At 48.1% G+C, this 21,785-nt stretch overlaps 1 long non-coding RNA gene across 1 annotated transcript in view; it reads left to right on the top strand.

Moving 5' to 3' along the window:
- Positions 1 to 276: 276 nt before the first annotated feature.
- The window catches only part of LOC116740724, a 32,036-nt gene continuing 10,527 nt past the window's right edge, over positions 277 to 21,785 (top strand). Inside the window, exons 1-2 of the long non-coding RNA XR_004345943.1 lie at positions 277 to 582; positions 2,062 to 2,304. This is a non-coding gene — a long non-coding RNA (uncharacterized LOC116740724). The remainder of the gene's footprint in view (positions 583 to 2,061; positions 2,305 to 21,785) is intronic.

Genomic DNA, 21,785 nt, shown 5'->3' with positions numbered 1-21,785 from the left:
CCGAAAGGCTCCTCACCGCGACCCTGCGGAGGTACTGCCCCCGGCCACGGAGCCCGGCTCCGGCTGAGCCTCGCTCCGGCTGAGCCTCGCTCACGGGAGCGCGCCCTGCGCACGCGCCTCCGCTCGTGCCCGCGGTCGGGCCCCGCCTCCTCCAGGGCTGCGAGCTCCCGACAACGCTCCCGGGATCACGCATGCGCAGGCGCTCGGCGGCGCTTCCTGGGGACGCGGGCTCGGCTGAGCCGGGGCGGGCGGTGACTGAGCGGGGTGGGCAGCGGGGTCTCCTCCCCGCGGGGCGCAGGAGCTTCGCTCTGTCGGCCTTTACTGTCTTTTGAGCGGAGGCCGACCTTTGTCCTGGCTGCGGTGCAGGCTCGTCCACCCAGCCGTCTCTGCGCGGTCCGACCGCTGGAAGCCCGGAGGGGCTCAGAAGTTTTCATTTGGGGTCGGGAAAGGCCTTGAACTTGCTCAGAGTTATGGGGTGAAGCCACAGATTTCTGGAGGCATTTGGGGGACGTGAAGAACGTCAAAGGCAAATTGGTGCTGGCAGTTACTATGTTGTGGTTTTCACCTGCGGTCAAACCTCAGGTAAAACAGGAACTGATAATTTTAGGAGGTTATTCCACTTCCCTCCCCCCGCCAGAAATTCAGAGAAGGTGGTAAAGCTAGAATCCACATTGCCCTCTCTTCCTGTCCTTTAGGACAGAAACCCAGCTTTACCTTGCTCACTTTCTTCTATTTCTGGGTGACCGCAGGTGGGAAAGCATTTAGGGCAAATGAAACTTCAGATTAGGGGGCCATGGAGGGTGATATTATTAGAATGTCTTTCTTGTGGCTCCTGGGTTTTCCTGAGTCACTAATTTCAGGAGCTAAAAAGGACTTCAGAGATTCTGTAATACCTCATCAAGTGGTCATTAGCCTTTACTTGATGCATGCCCAGCGACAGGGGTCTCTATCCAGGGTCTTCAGACAGGATGCTGGTTTAGGTCCCTCTGCCCCAGATGCCCCTTCTTTTGCAGCCCTGTAGGCATCAAGTGTTTACTGGCTTCTGTGCTTGTCCCCCTGTGCACACTAGAAATTGGGAAGCGACCTCTGTGGCTAAACCAGGGTTGGCCAGCTGCTTACTGAAAGTAAAGGGAATTTCTTTTAATTCCCTGAGTTTTCTTTGCTGTTGCTTTGGAGCGGAGATCATCTGGGTATCTGGTACCCTGGTGGCCTGAGAGGAAAAGGAAAGTCCTTGGAAAGGGGTTAGGTGATTCCTGGGGAAGAATGCGTTGGTGTGTGGCTCAGCTGCCTCACCTGCCCTCTGCCCAAGGCAGCTCTACTTCCTTATATGCATCCCTTTCCTGGGTTTAACTTCACAGAATGCCCAGTGGTGGCGGGGAACTGTAGGACAAAAGAGCTATTCTTTTTACAAATGAGGAAGCTGAGGCCTAGGGAAGGAGAAACTGGCTTAGGGTCACAGAGCCAGTGAGAAGGAGAGATGGGACTCAAATCCAGGTCTCCTGATCCCCAGGCCTTTTCCCACACTCCTTCACCCTGTATGTCAGGGGCCAGTAGGAAACAGATGGCATATTTCAATTGCATAATTTGAGGCAGAGTGTAGGGAAACAACTATGGAGAGTGAAATATTCTGGGGCTAGTCACAGTGGGATCTTACCACCTGTATGCCTGGAGGCAGGGAGGCTGTGTGGAAGGTCGTTTTCCTAGAGCTGGGACTTTGGGTCAAGGGGCTCAGGAAGGGAGTTGGGGGAATAAAAGCCTTGTCTTCAATTTCTCCCTCCCTCTAATCTTGCTCCCCATGCACCAAACCCAATGGGAAGTCAGGAGCAAGGGAGTCTTAATTAGTCCATACAGAGCAATTCTAGGGCACCGCACAGGGTGGAAAAAGATGTAGAATGTACGGGGCTGAGGTGGGGGGAAACAAATGAAAGATAACCAGCATAACATGCAATCTTGCTTCTACCAGTATAACAATAGTTTACATTTCTTGAGCACTTACTCTATGCCAGGTATGTTCATTATCTCATTGCATCTTGCCATAAATCCATTTTCTCCATTTGACAGATAAAGAAACTGACTAGAGAAACAACTCAAGGGATGGAGATGTGGACAACTAAGCTGACATCTGCCTCTCCAGGGTCTTATCTTGTGAATAGTAGTCCCTCTGTGGATGTTGGTGGGATGAATAGATGAAAGAGGAGCACATAGAGGCTGGATTCGGTGGAGAATCACCCTGAAGATCCTTAGCTGTGCCTCTTCTCTCTGGGGCTGGGGTGCAGCTGGAGGGACTGGAGGCTGTCTGCAGAGGTGAGTCCCGAGCCTGTTGGTGTCTCTCCTGCCGCTTTGTGATAAGCCAGGTTATTCAAGTTAAAAGAGTAGGTATATAGATCTGAAAAAAAAAACCACCCCAAAACCTTGGACATTTTGCCTTTCCTAGTAGAGGATATCTTTGGAGTTAAAAACATTTCTCTTTCTGCAGCCAGCCTTCCCCACCTCCTGATTTCTGGTCCCCCCACCATCTGGGCAGGGGCCCAGGTGCTGCCTCTCTTCCCTGCTCAACTCCTGCGCTCCACCCACAAGCTCCGTTCTGCTCACTGCATCGCTGTGCTGTTCCTGGAACACAGGGTTCTTCGGGGATGAACCAAAGACCAGTGTGGCCGGGAGCATTTTACCAGCACCCCTAAAATGGCCTGCTGTGGAGCAGAAACCTCAGCTCAGAGGCACTGGGCTCTTTCCTCCCTGCTTCCTCTTCCTTCAGCACCCCCTTCCTTCAGAATCCTCTTTTATTGGCCTCTTCCTTCCTCAAGGGTCCCCCAGAGTCTTTCATTTGCTGTTCATCTTCCCAACACCTCAAGCATGGAGACGGAACCTGACCTGTATTGAGCACCTGCTGTGTGCCTGATGCTGCCAGGTGCTTCCTAGCCATGATCTCATTTCATTTCACCGTGATCTACTCGGTAGGAAGTATTAGGGAGGGACCTTGCACAAAAGCAAGACTTTGGTTAGGTAATGTGTCCAAGAACACACAGCTCTTAAGGGTAGAGCTGGCATTTGAACTGTGGTGCAATTCCCAGGCTCATCCTGGCCCACTCCTCACCCAGGATAAACCCTGCTGCTGCAGTATTTGCGTTCCTCTTGCACTTTGGCTGTCAAGAGCCTTCTCTGGGTGCCATAGCCTGCGACCCTGGGGCTTGTTGAATGCACTGTTTCAGCCCACCCTTGTGGGTTTCTGCGTGGATCTCCCTCACATTTGATTCCATCCACAGTCCGTGGATCCTCCTCCAGTCCTTTGCTGATGATGCCTCCTCCGTCTGGAGGGCCGTTATACCTATTTCTGAACGGCACATCCAACCTGTTCTCTAAAGCCCCGTTCATATGCCACTTCCTTCAAACTCATTCACCTCCAGACTCCCAAACTCACCTTTGTGAGCCTCCCCTAGAGGATTTATCGCATTGTTTCCTGTATGTGCCCTAATTTGGATATGCAACTTATTTTCTTTGCTGGGGGCAGTAAGCCACCAGTGAATGAATGCATCTGAGGAGCTTTTTGTGGTGAAAAGAGTTAAGTGAATGTTTATCCCACTACTTTACATGCTAAGTTTGCTTGAAACAAGATTCAGCTATAAAATAAATGAGTCTGAGGGATGGGTGGTGGAGGATGCCTTGTGTTTTCCTCGGGGAGCCTTGAATTTGGGGAAATGAAGACACACCAATGAGGGCAGGCAGTGGAGGACAAGCTGCTTAGGTGGAAAGCCCTACACATCTGTCTCTCCAGATGGGGCCCAAAGAGTGGTGAGCTGAGTCCCTTGACCTTTATCACGGGTTGCAGCTTTTCTGAGGCCATTCCCTGTACTCCCTGAGTCCCTTTATGTTTGCTCCGATAGGTAGAGGCCATCACTCCCGCTTTCACCACTAGGGGTGGGGGAGACCTTGGCCACAGTGACAGCCCTCCCTCCCTGGGACCAGAGTTGGCTCAGAGCACCATTTCCTGTATCACCCAAGACAGACAGGTGACAGGTGCTGGGGCCCTTGAGCAGAGAACGGGCATGGGCTGGGATGACTAACCTGCTCTGTCACCACCTACAGCTTGGTTCAAAGCCCCTCGGCATCAAAACAGTTTCCTAGGAGGAGCACAGAAGGCTCTCCTTAAGATGACAGCTTGGGTCCCTGCTTCTGCCAATGTCTGTCACTGCCCCAGTGCTTCAAAGTCCAGGTCAGTGAGGAGCATCCAATGGGATAGGCATGGAAAACAGGTAGAAGAGGCAACCTAGGAAGGAGAGGCCTGATCTAGGCATCAACAACCTAGATTTTAATTGGGCTCTGCCAGGAGCTCACTGTGTGTTTATAAAGGAAAGGGGTTCATTCTTTATAAGTCAACATTTTTTTGACCACCTGCTCCTATCATGCTAACTAAGGGCAAGGAGGGCTATGAGAAGTCAAAACCCATCCCTACCCGGATGGTCTCTGTCTCTGTAAATCAGTACAAATCACCGTAATAAATGCTATACAGAGATGTTTTTGGAGCACAGAAGAGAAACTCACTCATCCTTCCTAGGGGACGTGAGGGGAGATTTAACTGAAGAGGTGACACTTGAGCTGGACCTTGAAATTGGAATTCTCCTGGCAGATGGGAGTAAGTCTACTGCATCTTTGGGGAATGTCGTGCAGTATTTTGTCTGTGGAATGAGGTCAGTGGAAGGTGGAGAGGAGTAGGGTAAAGACAGGAGATTATACGTGAAGGTCTATCTGTGTTTAGCAGAGAAGGGCCTTCTTAGGCCGTACGGACTTTGGACCTTATCCTGAAGGTAGAGGGACAACTTGAACCGACTGTGTTGCAGAAAGACCACTCTGGCAGCAACGTGGAGGATGGATTGGAAGCATCAAAGATGAAGAGAGACACTGGGTGGAAATGGGTTAGACCGTCACAGGAGGGAATGTTTGAGGACCTCAACTGTAGGATTAGAGAAGAGGGTTGGACTAGATAATCCCTAAACTCACCACCTGGGCCTTTGGTCCTTTTTGCACCTGCCCCTCCCACCCTGTTCCTACTTGGTTACCTTTATTGACCATCTCCTAGGGAGTTGGAGCACGAGCTGCCCCATTCCCCCATGGGGACCTGTTTGGATTTTGACCCTATCCAGTGTGCCTGTTTGTCAGTTTTGTCCACCCAGTAGAAAGCTGTACTCTGTCTTGGGGTCCTTTCCACTCCCACCTCCATCCGGCCCTGACTGTGCTTTCTCCTCTGGCTTTGGACCATGGGTCTCCAGACTGGCAGTGACAACTCTGCTGTCCTTCCCATTATTCTTTCCAAGAGGAAGGATGAGCCACAATGTCTCATTGGAAGATGTTGACAAGCAGGAACTAGAAAAACAGATTAAAGGAACCTTGGGACTTGGTCAGAGAGCAGAAGTGAAATACAGGAAATGCAGGGCGGTCCCACAGAATGACCCAGCAAGTCTGAACCCCTTGATTTAAATTCAGCTCAGTTCTATAAAAGGTAACCCTAAAACCAGAGGTACATGTCTTCTAATCGCTTCACTGTTATCCCAGGTGAGGGTTACACATTGCTACCCTTTCTTGTTCGCCTTATCTGTGAAACTGTCATCTCATGATTCTTGGGCCTACAGCAACCAGTCGACAAAGAGGTTTTTGGTACTTACTGTGTGCCCAGCCTCACGCTGGCTGGGGTAGGATACAGACGCCCCCTGACTGTGTTCCCAAGGAATCTGGTGTTTTAGTCTAGTTGGGAAAGCAAAACAGACAAAACAGACAGAAAAGGTGAGTGGTTAAGAGGGTGGTTAAGATTGGGTGGGACGTGCCATAGATACCATAGAACCTGAGAAAGTAAGAAGCGGATGGTCTGGGTCTCTTGGGTTCTCTCAAGTTGGGGGCAAGATCCAGCCTAGATCTAGCTGAAGGCTTAAGCTGGATCACAACCAGCCTCAGGGTAAGATTGGGGGCCGAGCAGACTTCAAGGTGCTCTTACACGGGCTTTGTCCCTGTTTCCCAAATGTTTACAATGTTTCTGTAGTCTGCACCTGTCTGCTTCTCCACATTCTCCATTGACCCTTCAAGGCCCAGCCCAAATGCTGTTTTTTTTTTTCTTTTTCAGGAAGACACTTTCCTTTTTTTTAAAAAAAAAAATTATTTATTTGGTTGCACCGGGTCTTAGTTGCGGCAGGCGGGCTCCTTAGTTGCAGCATCTGGACTCCTTAGTGGCAGCATGCAAACTCTTCGTTGTGGCATGCATGTAGGATGTAGTTCTCTGCCCAGGGATTGAACCCGGGCCCCCTGCGTTGGGAGCATGGAGTCTTATCCACTGTGCCACCAGGGAAGTCCCAAGACACTTTCCTTCTTAACAGTTGGAATTGTTGCTGATCCTCCACAGCCCTTTGCTGATAATTCTGTTGTGACGTTTACTCCGTCTTTTTATATGTTCGTGAATGTCACGTATCTGGTCACATATTTGTGTTTTCTTCACTTCCACTAGGTTGTGAGCTTCTCATTAGCAGGGAACATGTCTGGTTCATTTCTCTTAACTGCCAGGGACTAGCCCAGAGTGGTGCCCTGCTCAAAAACATCTGTTCAATGAATGGATAGCAGTTTGACAGGTAATGTTCTCCCTGGTGTATCAGTTATATAAAATCAGTTGTGTAAAAGTAATCCTAAAACCAGTATGGGGAGGTGCCTGCTTTCCGAGGACAACTTCTGGCAGAGGAGCAGCGAGATGAAAGGTCATTATAGGGAATTCCCAGTGGTTAGGACTCCATGCTTCCACTGCAGGGGGCCTGGGTTTGATCCCTGGTCAGGGAACTAAGATCCCGCAAAATGCGCGGGCATGGCCAAAAAAAAAAAAAAAGGAGAAAGAAAGAAAGAAAGGTCATTATAGGTTGGACTTGTGTGGATATACAAGAGAAGGGTGTCCAATTGTCTCTCAGTCTTGACCCTCAGGACCAAAGGGACAAAAGCAGGGTATGAGTGTCAAGAATGCCCTCCCTTAGGTTATGGAAAGAGTCTTGGAATCAGAAGTGTTAGGGATTAGTTCTGAGCCAATCTCTGGTGACAATATACTTGCTTTATTAACCTTTATGGGATTTTTCTTTGATCCAAGTGAGGTAAGAAATATGTGAGTTCTTTGAAAAATATAAAGTGTTACTGGAATATCAGGCATCCTTGTATTCTCCTCTTACTCCTGACCCTTACTTCTCTTTCATTCTTTTGGTAACAAAATTCTCAAATCAGCAGCCACTAAGGCCAGCTGGGAAGAGCTTAGACAGTCTCCCTTTGAGTTCCCATTTAGGCCCAAAGACTAGATCCAAGGTGGTAGAGAGGGAAGAACATGTTTTTTTGTCTTCTAAACCAGGTGACCTTGGGTAAATCACTTCAACTCTCTGAGCCTCAGTTTCCTCATCTGTAAAGTGGAGATAATAATCTTTACCCCACCCACTTTCTAGGGCTCCTGGGAGGGTCAAATGAGACAATGAACATGACAGTGCCTTGTAAACTGTAAAGGTCTGTTCAAATGCTATGGATTTACTTTTTAATCTGTGCTTGAGGGCCCTAGATAAAATTGGCCAAGACGGTTGTAAGTTTAGACAGTGACATCATACTGGCCTGTGATTGGAGTCCAGGGTGGGGCAGAGAAGGCGGGCCCAGAGTCACAGGGGCGGGTAGAATGCAGCAGGGACCCCACCCACTGCCTGCCTGGAGAAGACCTGAGTCGAGTCTGCTGTCACTCGTTTTAATGACGTGAAGAAATTCAGTCTCCTGATTTCCAAACTGTCAAAGACTCTGCTGTGACCACCGTGTTCAGGGGAGACTTGGATTCAAGTTCAAGGGTTGGGGACACGCTGATTTGGTTCTGTCTCCAGGGTCTTTCTTAGCTTGGTACCTGTGATAAGGATAGAATAGGAGAGTTTACAGGTAGTTGTAGAAGTCCCAGTAGGGGACTATAGATAGAGAGGGGAACCTAGGAAACTTTGGAAGACCACTGTAAGTTAATGATCACTCAAGAAAGCTATTGGAACATCGTGGAACAGGCAGGCTTGCTTAACTATAAAGCCATAAATAAAAGCACGAGATTGTCCTAGGCCCTTAAGTGGAAGAAAAATGTCACCACCCTTCTACTGATTTGAATAAGTGCTAATAATAATAATCCTAGTTTGACCTTATAGGGTCAGACACCCTCCTGCCTGATACAGAGGAGGAACTAGTGATGTAAGCCTCATGTCTACCCAAAGGAAGGTGGTCTTTTCTCCACCCTCTTTCCCTTGACTATAAAATTGTAGCCCACTGAATCCTCAGGGCAGAGCTCCCTCACCTCCCCACTTGCATCTCTTACAAGCATCCTATATTAATAGATCTACTTCTTGCCTATCACTTTGCCTCTTGCTGAATTCCCTCTGCGCTGAGACACAAAGAACCTGAGCCTCAGTAAATCCAGATACCAGGTGAGTGATTCTGATTAAAAGACCGTGGGTTCAAGTCCCGATCTGAGGTGCACCGTTTTGCTCAGACATGGTGGGCATCCAGAATAAACCTGTTGTTGAACAACAGGTAGTGCATTTTGTGAGATCTCTCACCCTCTTTATTCTCACTTCCTTTGTGTTTGCAAATTCCAGGTGTAGGTAAACATTAAAACACACACACACACACACACACCAGACTATGATTCAGAGAAATGGTAGCCTGACTCATGCCTGAAAATGTGACTGGCCAGTGTTACTTAAAGGTCAAGGTGCAGAAACGGGTATCCCCATCTTGGCGCTTTGTTAATCCCAGGAGGCTGTGAGACCAGAGTCTCCTGGGAGGGGCTCTCTGGGTACCTGTGGCTGGCTAGGTTTTGGATCCCTTTGTCGACCCTGCTGGTCACTGGAGCTGAAAGAAATTGGCTTAATCCAAAAATATTTGTGAGTATTTATTGTATGCTTGGCCCTGTACTGGGTGCTTCGGGGAATATGAAAAAGGTCTGGTTGTGGCTTCTGTGTTGGAAGCACTCAGCCTACAGTTGAGAAGATGAGATAGCCTGAGAGGAGCAGAGGCTCCCCACTGGCAGGCAGTGTGTGCCCAGGGCCAGGGTGTGGTGGACAGTCTCTGACATGGGAGGGCAGAGTGGGAGGTCCTCAAAGACGACAAAGTCGATCACTGAGATTCATTTCTCCCCTCAAAATGTCTTCTCTCCTTTTCTGGCTCCAATTAGGAGATTGTATAAGTTTTCTGTCTCTGCCTAACAAAAAACCCACAAACGTCGCAACTTAAAACAGTGCCTACAAGTCCAGGCAGGACTTGCTGGCTGTCAGCTGGGGGTCACTTTCAGCTCCTAGAGGCCACCCTCTTACCTTTTCCATGTGACCCTCTCCCTCCCATCTTCAGTCTAGCAGCAGTGCCTCAAATCCCCCTGGTGTTAGGAATCTGTGACTTCCTCTTCTGCTACCAACTGGAGAAAACCCTGTGCTTTTAAAGGACTCATGTGATTGGGTCAGGCCCACTTGGATAGTTTCCTTTGGATTAGTTCAAAGTCAACTGATTAGTAACCGTAATTACATCTGCAGAATGCCCCTTGTCATGTGCCAACATAATCACCATCCTGAGGATTAATGTGGGAGCAGGGGATTTTAAGATTCTGCCAACCACAGATATGTTAGTAGAAAGGAAGTACTGAGGGGCTGACCTCAGGCCTTGGTGGTAGTGATGGAAGAGATGAAGGAAGCTAAGGTGTGGGAAGAACTTGTTCTATGGCAAATGGTGTACCAGGCATTGTCACAAGTGTCATCCCCCTCCTCATATCACACCTCTATAGTAGGCGTTGTTACCATTATCCTCATTTTATTAGTGGGAACACTGAAGCTTAAAAAAAAAAAAGGCACAGCTACTCAATGGCAGCTCCGTCTAATTCCAAAGCCTCCTCTTCCCACTCTACCATCTTGGGAAAGAGGAGGAGGGTAATGCAACAGATTTTGGGGAGATAAAGTGCAAAGCTCTTGGCATCTGATTTGCTGTGGGGCAAAAGAAAGAGAAGAATCTGAGTTTAGGGGAGTGGGGAGGATGGTGGCATCATTAATAGAAGTATACCTAAGGGCTAATTCAGTGGTGTGGAGGAGCGACACTGATTTCTGTGTGGATTTCAAATATTCAGGATCCCCAGGCTCTGTGAATCCATACCACTTGCCTTCAGAGAAGCTGGTTCTTTCAATAAGGAGGGTGCAGGGCCACCAGTCTTGATACCTGGTAACTGTTTTAAGGCCTATAAATAGCTGAGAACCCTGCAGGTGTGAGGTTCAAGCAGGGGAGGGAGAGGGGGTAGGAATCACCACCAGCCAATGGTAACATCAGTGCTGATTACAGGAACCCTTCTTTGCCAAGTGTCTGGGCAGCCTTGGTGTTCAGGCTGGCCTGACTCTTTTGGACTCTGACGCAGAGATCACACAGATGGGTCCTGCTGTGAAATTGGTACACTGACTGGGGGAAATCACAGTGCCTGCCCCTGGTACTCCTCTGGACCATTTCTGATAAATTAGATCATGGTAACTCATATTTTTGCTTCCCTGTCTTTCTTTCCCCATTCTGTTTCTAATGGATGATGATTACAAAGGCGCTTTGATGGAAAATACGGGATCTGTGTAAGACCCCTCTCTGTGAACGTGGCCTGGAGTATTAGGTCGTGCATATGCCAGTGCTGCTGAGTTGCCTCTTCACCCGGCTTTCTCCACACTGCTGGGACTCTACCACTCACAGCAGGATGAGACTTCTCTGTGGTTTTGTCCTTGCCCTGTTTTGGGAGACTTACAATCTCAACAGTACTAACACACTCAAAGCAATGCTTGTAATTAAGAACTTTAATGGAAGGTGTGACTAAGTCGGATGTTTTCTCTGAGGGCTGTGCCAGCCATGGTTCTGTGCCCTGGGAGTTTGGTCAAGGGGGACATCTGGAAGGGCTGGCGGTGACACGGCAGGTGACGGGGAGGAGGGGCCTCTACTGCAGGGCATTCGAGGATGACCAGGGTTGGGTTAAGTAGACAGGAGAAGGGAAGCCCTCCTGGGCAGGGAGAGAGCTAAGCACAGATGTGGAGGTCTAAACGAGCCTGGTTTGTTCATGGACGTGAGCCCTCTGGTCTGAATCGAGGGAGGGAGTGCTACCTTCATCTGAGAGCATGACTCTCTGTCCTCTTCCCTCTCTCTCTAATTAAGACTATGAGGTGATCATCCTAAGTGAAGTAAGTCAGACAGAGAAAGACAGATATCACAGGTTATCACTTATATGTGGAACCTAAAAAAATGATACAAATGAACTTATTTACAAAATAGAAACAGACTCACAGACAGAGAAAACGAATTTACAGTTACCAAAGTGTAAAGGGGGTGGGGGAGGAATAAATTAGGACTTTGGGATTAACAGGTACTACTATATATAAAATAGATAAACAACAAGGACCTACTGTATAGCACAGGGAACTATATTCAATATCTTGTAATAACCAGTAATGGAAAAGAATCTGAAAAAAGTTACATAGTATAACTGAGTCACTTTGCTGTACACCTGAAACTAACACAACATTTTAAATCAACTATACTTCAATTAAAAAAAAAGACTAAGGATTTAAAAAAAAATAATTTATTTTTGGCTGCGTTGGGTCTTCATTGCTGCGCACAAGCTTTCTCTAGTTGATAGTCTTCATTGCTGTGTACGGGCTTTCTCTAGTTGATAGTGAGTGGGGGCTGCTCTTCATTGTGATGTGCAGGCTTCTCATTGTGGTGGCTTCTCTTTGTTGTGGAGCACAGGCTCTAGGCACGCGGGCTCAGTAGTTGTGGCGCACCAGCTTCATTGCTCCGTGGCATGTGGGATCTTTCCAGACCAGGGATCAAACCCGTGTCCCTTGCATTGGCAGGCGGATTTTTTTTTTTTTTTTGTGGTACGTGGGCCTCTCACTGTTGTGGCCTCTCCTGTTGTGGAGCACAGGCTCCAGATGCGCAGGCTCAGTGGCCATGGCTCACGGGCCCAGCTGCTCCGCGGCATGTGGGATCTTCCTGGACCGGGGCACGAACCCGTGTCCCCTGCATCGGCAGGTGGACTCTCAACCACTGCGCCACCAGGGAAGCCCTGGCAGGCGGATTCTTAACCACTGCGCCACCAGGGAAGTCCCAAGACTAAGGATTTTTTAGCTTTCCTTCCCTGCCCTAGGCATATGGATGGATGGATAGGGGCCGTCCTTCCTGCCCAGTCTCAGGGGCATGTGTGCAGGATAGTTTTCCCCTTAGGTTTCTTCTGCCTCCCAGTTGGTGTCCTTTCCTTGGCCCCACCCTAACTGTTTTCTTTAAAAAAGTCCTGTTTTTGTTTTTTTACCAAGGAACTTGACTTGCTTTGTTTTCGTTTTTGCAGATAACCGCAGTATTAATGTTGAATGCATTTAAATGTCATTGTGTAGTTTAACATTATTTTACCTCTTTCTGGCAACCACGACTCTGTTTCATGTTCAGTTATTGCATGTTTTCTAGCGGCGCCTAGGAAGATGGGGGCCTGTTTTTGGTCCTCATGGTGTGCAGAGCTTTCCTCTTCAGGCAGGTAAGTAACTCTGGGCTGGAGATGCCTTTCTCTTCTTTGAATCTGACAATGTAGGAAAAAATAAGCCCAGTGATGATACAAATTGTGAGGAAATGAGTCTACTATCGTATTAGGTTTCTGTTATCACATGCACGGAAATCAGCTGGAGTTAGTTTACAGCAAAGAGTAGAATTTCTTTGAAAGATTCAGAGATATCACATGAGATTGAAGGACAGGAGCAGACTGGGTCTCAGGAAGGGACTTGACCCAGGGGCTGGCTGGCCATCAAGAAGCGAGGCAGCATCTCAGTGTGCAAGGTGGCAGGTTGGCTGTCCCTGCCTCCAACCCATGCGTGAGGCAGAAAAGGGCCATCCTGGTCTGTTCAAATATAGTTCCCTCCACTCAAGAGGCCAGCCAAGACTCAATGAGGATCTGTTACTCCTGATTCCAAATACGTTCTGGAGAACCGCCCTTAGTCCAAACAACAGAGACCAGTTGGGTTCACAGTACACAAACCCCGGATGTTGGAAGCCTGGCCTATGGAAGGGGCCAGCTTCATCAAAAGGGGCTTCCTCCGAATGTCTCTTCTGCCAAACCAGACAGATGGTCAACATCTCGTTTTTACCGGAATGCTTTTCATGTTTCACAATGAACTAGAGACATTGTGTAGAGATGGTGGAGGTGATGGAGATTGAGTGACGGAAGGAACTGCATAAAAGACCTGAATCTGGCTTGTTTTCGGTCCTCAGCTCTTCATGGGCTGCCAACTTCCCAGTAGAGGACTTGAAAGATGTGGGACTTAGCAAAGACATCATCATACGCATTTGCTCCCAAACCTCGTTCCATTTAAAAAAAAAAAAAAAAGAATGCTTGACTGAATGTTTTGAAGGTTTTTGTTGTAAGGGAGGCAGGCTTTTAAAAAAAATAGTCTTGGAAGGTAATTGGTAAGCTATTGGTAGACAATTGCTAACTAAAAGGTTTTTGGGGTGGATTTGTTTAAACAGGCTCCTAACTGATGAGAGAGTAGATGTTTTCATGCTTCTTGAGAACGATTGTCCTTTAATAGAAATAACACTTAGTACTCATCTTGGATATAGAAGACTCAATTGGGTCTCTGGGCAAGTTCTTTAGTATCTCTGAGCCTCAGTTTTGCTACTGTGAAATGGGATCAGTAGTCAGATCTGCTTCTTAGTATCAGAAGCGTACATGAATTAACGCGTGGTGTGTGCTTGTCATCCTTCTTTGTATTTAAGGATTCAGTCAATGCAATCTTACAAAATTATTGATTAAGCCTGTGCTAATAGTTTAGGATTAATGAGAAAGGAACAAATTGTGCTTGAGTGTTTGTTTTTTTAAAAGCACACTCTGTGAATAACATTTTAAAAATGTTTGCTAACGTTGCCTATGTTTAGCTGTGTAATAAAACGTTATATTTTATTTTTAAAAGGAAGAAAAGTAGGCTTTTGTGTGTCACAAGAAAGGCATCCCTGGCCTAAGCCTTTTGGTATCAGTCATGAGAGTTTTTATTTATTTATTTATTTATTGCGGTATGCGGGCCTCTCACTGTTGTGGCCTCTCTTGATGCGGAGCACCAGGCTCCGGACGCGCAGGCTCAGCGGCCATGGCTCACGGGCCCAGCCGCTCCACGGCATGTGGGATCTTCCCGGACTGGGGCACGAACCTGTGTCCCCTGCATCGGCAGGCGGACTCTCAACCACTGTGCCACCAGGCAAGCCCCATATATATATTTTTTCAGATTCTTTTCCATTATAGGTTATTACAGCATATTGAATATAGTTCCCTATGCTATACAGTAGGTCCTTGTTGTTTATCTATTTCATATATAGTAGTGTGTCTGTTAATGCCAAATTCCCAATTTATCCCTCCCCCAACCTTTCCCCTTTGGTAACCATAAGTTTGTTTTCTATGTCTGTGAGTCTATTTTTTTTTTTGTATTGGTTTTTTTTTTGTTGTTTTATTTATTTTTGGCTGCATTTTGGGTCTTCTTGCTGCATGTGGGCTCTCTTTAGTTGCAGTGGGCGGGCTTCTCATTGTAGTGGCCTCTCTTGTTGCGGAGCACGGGCTCTAGGCGCACGGGCTTCAGTAGTTGTGACCTGTGGGCTCAGTAGTTGTGCCTCACAGTCTCTAGAGCACAGGCTCAGTAGTTGGGGCACATGGGCTTAATTGCTCCGTGGCATGTGGGATCTTCCCAGACCAGGGCTAGAACCAATGTCCCCTGCATTGGCAGGCAGATTCTTAACCACTGTGCCACCAGGGAAGCCCTGTGAGTCTGCTTCTGTTTTGTAAATAAGTTCATTTGTATCATATTTTAGATTCCACATATAAGTGATATATGGTATTTGTCTTTTTCTGTCTGACTTACTTAGTATGTTCATCTCTAGGTGCAGCCATGTTGCTGCAAATGGCATTATTTCATTCTTTTTTATGGCTGAGTAATATAGTCATAAGATCTTTTTGTTTTTAATTGTAAAATATATATGACATAAAATTTACCATCGTAACCATTTTTTTTTTTTTTTTTTTTTTTTTTTTTTGCGGTACGCGGGCCTCTCGCTGTTGTGGCCTCTCCCGTTGCGGAGCACAGGCTCCGGACGCGCAGGCTCAGCGGCCATGGCTCACGGGCCCAGCCGCTCCGCGGCATGTGGGATCTTCCCGGACCGGGACACGAACCCGCGTCCCCTGCATCGGCAGGCGGACTCTCAACCACTGTGCCACGAGGGAAGCCCCCATCGTAACCATTTTTAAGTGTATAGTTCAGTGTTAACAAGTACATTCATACTGTTGTGCAACTACCACCACTGTCCATCCCCAGAACGATTTCATCCTCCTGAACTGAAACTCTGTCCCCATTAAATACTAACTCCCATTCCCCCTCTCCCAGCCCCTGGCAACCACCCTTCTTCTTTCTGTCTCTATGAATTTGACTCCTTTAGGTACGTCATATAAGTGGAATCATACAATATATTTGTCTTTTTGTGAGTGGCTTATTTCACTGAGCATTATGTCCTCAAGGTTTATCCATGTTGTAGTGTATGTCAAAATTTCCTTCCTTTTTAAGGCTGACTAGTATTCCATTGTATGTATATACCACACTTGCTTATCCTTTCATCTGTCAATGGACGCTTGGTTGGCCTCCGCCTCTTGGCTGTTGTGAATAATGCTGCTAGGAACATGGGTGTGCAATTATCTCTCCAAGACACTACTTCTAGTTTTTTTTTTTTTTTTTTTTTGCGGCACGCGGGCCTCTCACCGTTGTGGCCTCTCCCGCTGCGGAGCACAGGCTCCGTCCGGACGCGCAGGCTCAGCGGCCATGGCCCACGGGCCCAGCCGCTCCGCGGCATGTGGGATCTTCCCGGACCGGGGCACGAACCTGCGTCCCCTGCGTCGGCAGGCGGACTCCCAACCACTGCGCCACCAGGGAAGCCCTACTTCTAGTTTTTTGAGTATATATCCAGAAGTGAAATTTCTGGATAGTATGGTAATTCTATTTTTAAGTTTTTGAGGAACTGCCATACTGTTTTTCATAGTGGCTGCCCCATTTTACATTCCCACCAGCAATGCACAAGAGTTCCAATTTTTCCACATTCTCATCAACATTTGTTATTTTCTGTTTTTTTGGTAGTAGCCATCCTAATGGGCGTGAGGTAATATCTCATCGTGGTTTTGATTTGCATTTCCCTAATGATCAGTGATTTTAAGCATCTTTTCTTTGTTGGCCATTTTTATGAGTCATGAGATCTTGATTAAGACATCACTGCCGGGCTTCCCTGGTGGCGCAGTGGTTGAGAATCTGCCTGCTAATGCAGGGGACACGGGTTCGAGCCCTGGTCTGGGAGGATCCCACATGCCGCGGAGCAACTAGGCCCGTGAGCCACAACTACTGAGCCTGCGCGTCTGGAGTCTGTGCTCCGCAACGAGAGGCCCTGATAGTGAGAGGCCTGCGCACCGCGATGAAGAGTGGCGCCGGCTTGCCGCAACTAGAGAAAGCCCTCGCACAGAAACGAAGACCCAATACAGCAAAAATAAATAAATTCCTACCCCAAACATCTTCAAAAAAAAAAAAAGACATCACTGCCATCTGTTGTATGCCATATCCTGACTGTAGGAAAAGTACCTAAGGGGGCAAAATGCAAGCTTTTAAATCTACAGAGACAGAAAGTAGATTAGTGGTTGCCTGAGCCTAGCAAGTGGGGAGGGGCAGAATGGGGAGTGACTGGTGATGGGTATGGGGTTTCTTTTTTGGGGTGATGAAATATTCTAAAATTAGATAGTGGTAATGGTTTCTCAACTCTGTGACCCTACTAAAAACCATGGAATTGTGCAATTTAAATGGGTGAATCTTGTGCATACTAGTATATCTCAATAAAGCTGTTTTTAAAAAGTTGCCTTTTGAAAGTAGAACTAAAGCAGTAACAGTGAGGGGAGTGTGTGGGGGAGGGATGGAGTGGGAGTTTGGGGTTAGCAGATGCAAACTATTATATATAGGTTGGGTAAACAACAAGCTCCTACTCTATAGTGCAGAGAACTATATTCAATATCCTGTGATAAACCATAATAGAAAAAATTATAAAAAAGAATGGATGTATAACCGAATCACTTTGCTGTACAGCAGAAATTAACACAATGTTGTAAATCAACTGTACTTCAATTAAAAAAAGGAAAAAAAACAGTAATAGTGATAATAACAAATGTCACTACTTCATCACTCTACTGAGTGAGAGTGAATGTCACAAATTTTGGGTGAATTTACATTCCTACCCGGAATTTCAGTCACCCTCTCCCTCCCTCCACTTTCCGAAATCAGTTCCTCTTCTTTCCTTCTGATTTTGTCTTATGAGTCTTCCTTAGGTTTTTCTAACCCAGGAAACTTCCTTTTTTTTTTTTTTTTGGCTGCACCACGTGGTGCAGGATCTTAGTTCCCTAACCAGGGATTGAACTTGTGCCCCCTGCAGTACAAGCACAGAGTCTTAACGACTGGACCGCCAAGGAAGACCCAACAACCTGGGAAACGTCTTCATTTCATCTGCAGGGGCAAGCAGGCCTGCACGTTTGGCAGAAATAGAAAGTTAGGGAAGAGTCAGCCAGCCTGGGGTATCTCTGGGTCTCACACCCCAGCCCGGGAGAATGTCCTGGTTTGAGGGGGAGAGTGTCTTTAAGAATGGGGTAGGCAGGGCTTCCCTGGTGGCGCAGTGGTTGAGAGTCTGCCTGCCAATGCAGGGGACAAGGGTTCAAGCCCTGGTCGGGGAAGATCCCACGTGCCACGGAGCAGCTGGGCCCGTGAGCTACAAATACTGAGCTCTGCGCGTCTGGAGCCTGTGCTCCGCAGCAAGAGAGGCTGCGACAGTGAGAGGCCCGCGCACCGCGATGAAGAGTGGCCCCCCCTTGCCACAACTAGAGAAAGCCCTCGCACAGAAACGAAGACCCAACACAGCCAAAAATAAATAAATGAATAAATAAATAAAAAAAAAAAAAAAAAAAAAAAAAAAGAATGGGGTAGGCAGAGGCCTCAGCTGTGTTACACAGGGCCTGGAAAAGTGCCCTTCTGATTCCCACATGTCTTCAGAGGCCTGAAGTCATGCCATTGGTTCGTCCTGTTTGTCCTGCAAGTCTAACTGGAGCAAGGCTTTGAGGGTAAGAGTCAAGGTTTAGGTGCCTTGGAGGAGAAGACATCCGAAGTGGTGGGCAGCCCTGGGCATGTCACCGTGGCATGAGGCCAGCCCCCAGGCAGCCAGCAAAGCCCACCAAGACCCTGGCTTTCTCAGGCTGAGTGCCTTTGGGCATGAGTCACAGACCTGCATGTGTACGAGGAGCTTTCCAGGCATGGCTCTGCATGTATCCAACTCCCTGGTAAATGTGGAGGGTGCCCCCTTGCAAGCTTACTTTCTTGCCCAGGAAGAAAGAGAAGGGACTAAGAAAGCTGGAGGAGACTGGCAAATAGTTGAAGGAGGAAAGTGCTAGAGACATATTTTGGTAGAGTTTGGGGTAGAGGGCTGTCGAGCCTCTCTCTTCCTACAGTGATGCTTCTGTAGGTCTTAGACATCAGCAGAAAAGCTGCCGTTCTGTTCAGCATGAGGAAACGGGTCCTGAGAGAGGAAATGCCTGGCCTAGGGTTGCCTGGCCAGTTCATAGCAGAGCCAGAGCCCCCAGCTCCCCAGCCTGTGCAGTCCACTCACACGCCACATGGCTGATCTAGCCTAGCAAACAGCGGGGTGTTCATTGCTAAGGAGGAGCCTCTCCCAAGGGCCTCTGTCCACCTGGGCTGCATATGTGCGCCCCTTCCCATGTGTGGCCCCGGTGGCTTTCTTTGGAGCGGGATCCTCTCCTGGTTTGCCTTCTGCCTTCTCTGCTGCAGCCCCCCTCAGTCCCCACACCTGGACCATCTGGAATTGCAGCTCTGCTGAGGATCCCCGCACCTTTGCCCACCCCCTCTGCCATGTTCTGCTGCCTGTGGGCCCACACCCACGCGGATTTACCAAGTACAGAGAGTTCTCCTCTTATTTGTTTCTGATTGCTTAGGGAGAATAAAATGTTGCTTCTCAGACTTCAGAGTCTTAGGCCTTAAGTAGTGACAATTGAAAACATTTATTTGCAAAATCTTCCCCTTGGCGTTTATTATAGTTCCTCATGCTCTCCTGCTCTGATATGTATCCAGGATAAGGTCTGTGGCTTAGAGGGGTTAGATACCCAGGCCGGGAAGGGCTATTCCATCCCCTAGGCCTCACAGCCTGTTCCACTGCCATGGCCCAGATCATGTTCTCTGGGGTCAGGAGTCCTAGGAAGCTCTCCGTGTCTTGGAAAGTCTGGCCTGCCTTCCTTGGGCAAAGTGGGGATGCCCATTCCTCCTCTGCTCCAGCTCTGTCTCCTTTTCCCCTCTCTTTCCTCCTTCATCCCTCTCTCCTTCCCTTTCTCTCTTCTTCGTCTTCTTTTCATCTCCAGACTTTCTCACCCTTGGGACCAAACGTCATCCAGTTACTACTGGTGTGTAGTGCTGTCTCAGTGATGTGGCTGTTTTTGCATATGGATATGATAGTGTGGTTGGCTCATTCATTGTCATTTGTGATATCAACCATCGGGGAATGGCTCAGGCCAGAAACCAGTTTGAGAAGCCAGGCTGTTTTCAGGGCAGGAATCTCTTCCTTTCTGCTTCACTCCTGGAGGTAAGCCCTGGGGAGATTTTGTGGCCTCTTGATGCCGGGTGTAACCGGAAAGCAATGCATCCTGCATTCTGTGTGTGTTTCCACCTCTGCGCCTTTACTCCAAGAGCCTTGCTTCTCTGGAACGTCCTCCGTGGACCCAGCCTGTCTTCCATTAATGGCCCCCCCACTCTCAGGCAGAAGCCCTAGATGAACTCCATTGTATAACTCTGTTGTAATGACTCCCACAGAGCATCCCAACTCTTTGTTTGCCAGGCAGTCTATGCCCCTAGACAACACGGGAGGGAGTATCTTGGAGGTGGGGCTACACTGATTAGCCATCGCATCCCAAGCCTGGGTGCATGGCACGTGCGGACAGAACAGTGTGAAGTGGCCTCTCCGCTCCTTGAACTTCACGGCGCTGCACTGGTACAGCACTTGGCATCATCTTACTAGTTGTTTTTTCCTGCATATACACTGCTGCCCACCCCTGCACCCCCAAACACAATTAGGACAGAGGTGTCCAGCCCTGCAGGCAGAGTCTTGCTATTACTGACCAGGGTTCTTGGCTCCTTAATCAACAGAAGTTGATCAGAGGCCAGACAAGAAATTCAGGCAAGGCTTTATTGGGGCCCCTGCTGCAGGGGGCTGTCGGGGGGGGGGGCGCGTGCGGGGGAGCAAGAACAAACAACAAGTTTCCTTGCTCCCTCCCTCCCTGAGGTGGCGTGAGCTTGTTCCTTATATGGAGTGAAGGTGGGGTGTGTCCAGGGGTCCCGCTGGAGGGGAGGCTTAGGTGATTTGCCCACCCCTTTGGTGATGTGTGCAGGGGGCGTGCGCAGGACCCTGCTTTCTCTCCCAACGCCCTGCTTTTGCTCCTGGCTCTTCAGAAGTGGCAGTTGGGCTTTTTCTCTGTGTATCTTTTGTCCATAATTTGCCCTAACTGCCAAGCACGCTGTTATTTTTAGTCTTATGGTTTCTTTGTATTTTGTTGCTCCAGGAGACGTTTGTCCAGGTGCAAGCACTGCAGCAAAGGGTCCCAGGTCCCAGCCTGTCTCATTGCAACCACTAGGTGCTCTACAGTTTGAGTTAAAGAAAATCCCACTGCTTGACCGTTTTATTAACCTGCGGAATCCTAAGTGTCCTTTGACGAGGAGACAAAATATTCATTGCCCCGGGTGTCCTGATGCAATTTGTGACTAAGTCCTCGGCACCTTCCCTGCCTGCCAGGCCTTCTTTCAGGTGTAAAAAAAATATTTAAAAAATGTCAATTTATTGACTTAAATTAGAGCTAGAACTGCCGGGCTAACCAGTTACATCTCCCCGTTGCAGCAGGAAAATCTCCCTGGGAGGACGACTTGGCTTCACAAAGTTGCCCGGTGAGCAGAGAACTCATATGATCTCAATAGGGATTGAGGGGGTGCGGGGGCCTGTACGGGGGTGGGCCAGCCCAAAGCAGACTCTGCAAATTGGGTGCAGTAAAGGCGGGTTTTCTCTGCAGTAGAATGTGCCCCGTGAAGGCAACAAGAGTTGATTGGTGAGTACGCTCAGATAATCACAGGGTCGTTGGGGGGATCCCAAGCACAGCTTGATCCCCACTGAACACAGTTTGCTACAGCCCACTGGGGAAGCTGGCAGGGGGTGGGGGTTGACATCAGTGATTTCCCACCCTTCAAATAACCCATGAGGGTCGTGGCTAAAACAAGGAGGAATTACCTCCCAGAATATATTTTCTTTTTCCTTTCTTCCTCCTTCTCTGCCTGCCTCCTTCCTTCCCAGTTTTCTTTCTTTCTGTCTTTCTTTATTCTTTTCTCTCTGGGGCCTTCTTCTTTGAATTATAGTTTATTTACAATAAAATGCACATATTTTAAGTGCACAGTTCAGTAAGTTTTGACAAATATATATACTCAGGTAAGTACTATGTCACCCTGGAAAGTTCCCTTGTGCCTTTTCCAGTCAAGCTCTTCCCCAAATGTCCATCACCTGAAATGATAAAGGAGTGGATAAGCACAATGTTGCCCATCCACACAACAGAATATTACTCAGCCATGAAAAGGAAGGACGTTCTGATTCATGCTGCAACGTAGATGAACTTTAAA

The sequence above is a fragment of the Phocoena sinus genome, chromosome 15 (genome assembly GCF_008692025.1).
Source record: "Phocoena sinus isolate mPhoSin1 chromosome 15, mPhoSin1.pri, whole genome shotgun sequence".
Taxonomy (NCBI): Eukaryota; Metazoa; Chordata; class Mammalia; order Artiodactyla; family Phocoenidae; genus Phocoena; species Phocoena sinus.
The sequence above is the reverse complement of the archived record's forward strand: the minus strand, read 5'-3'. Positions and strand labels throughout refer to the sequence as shown.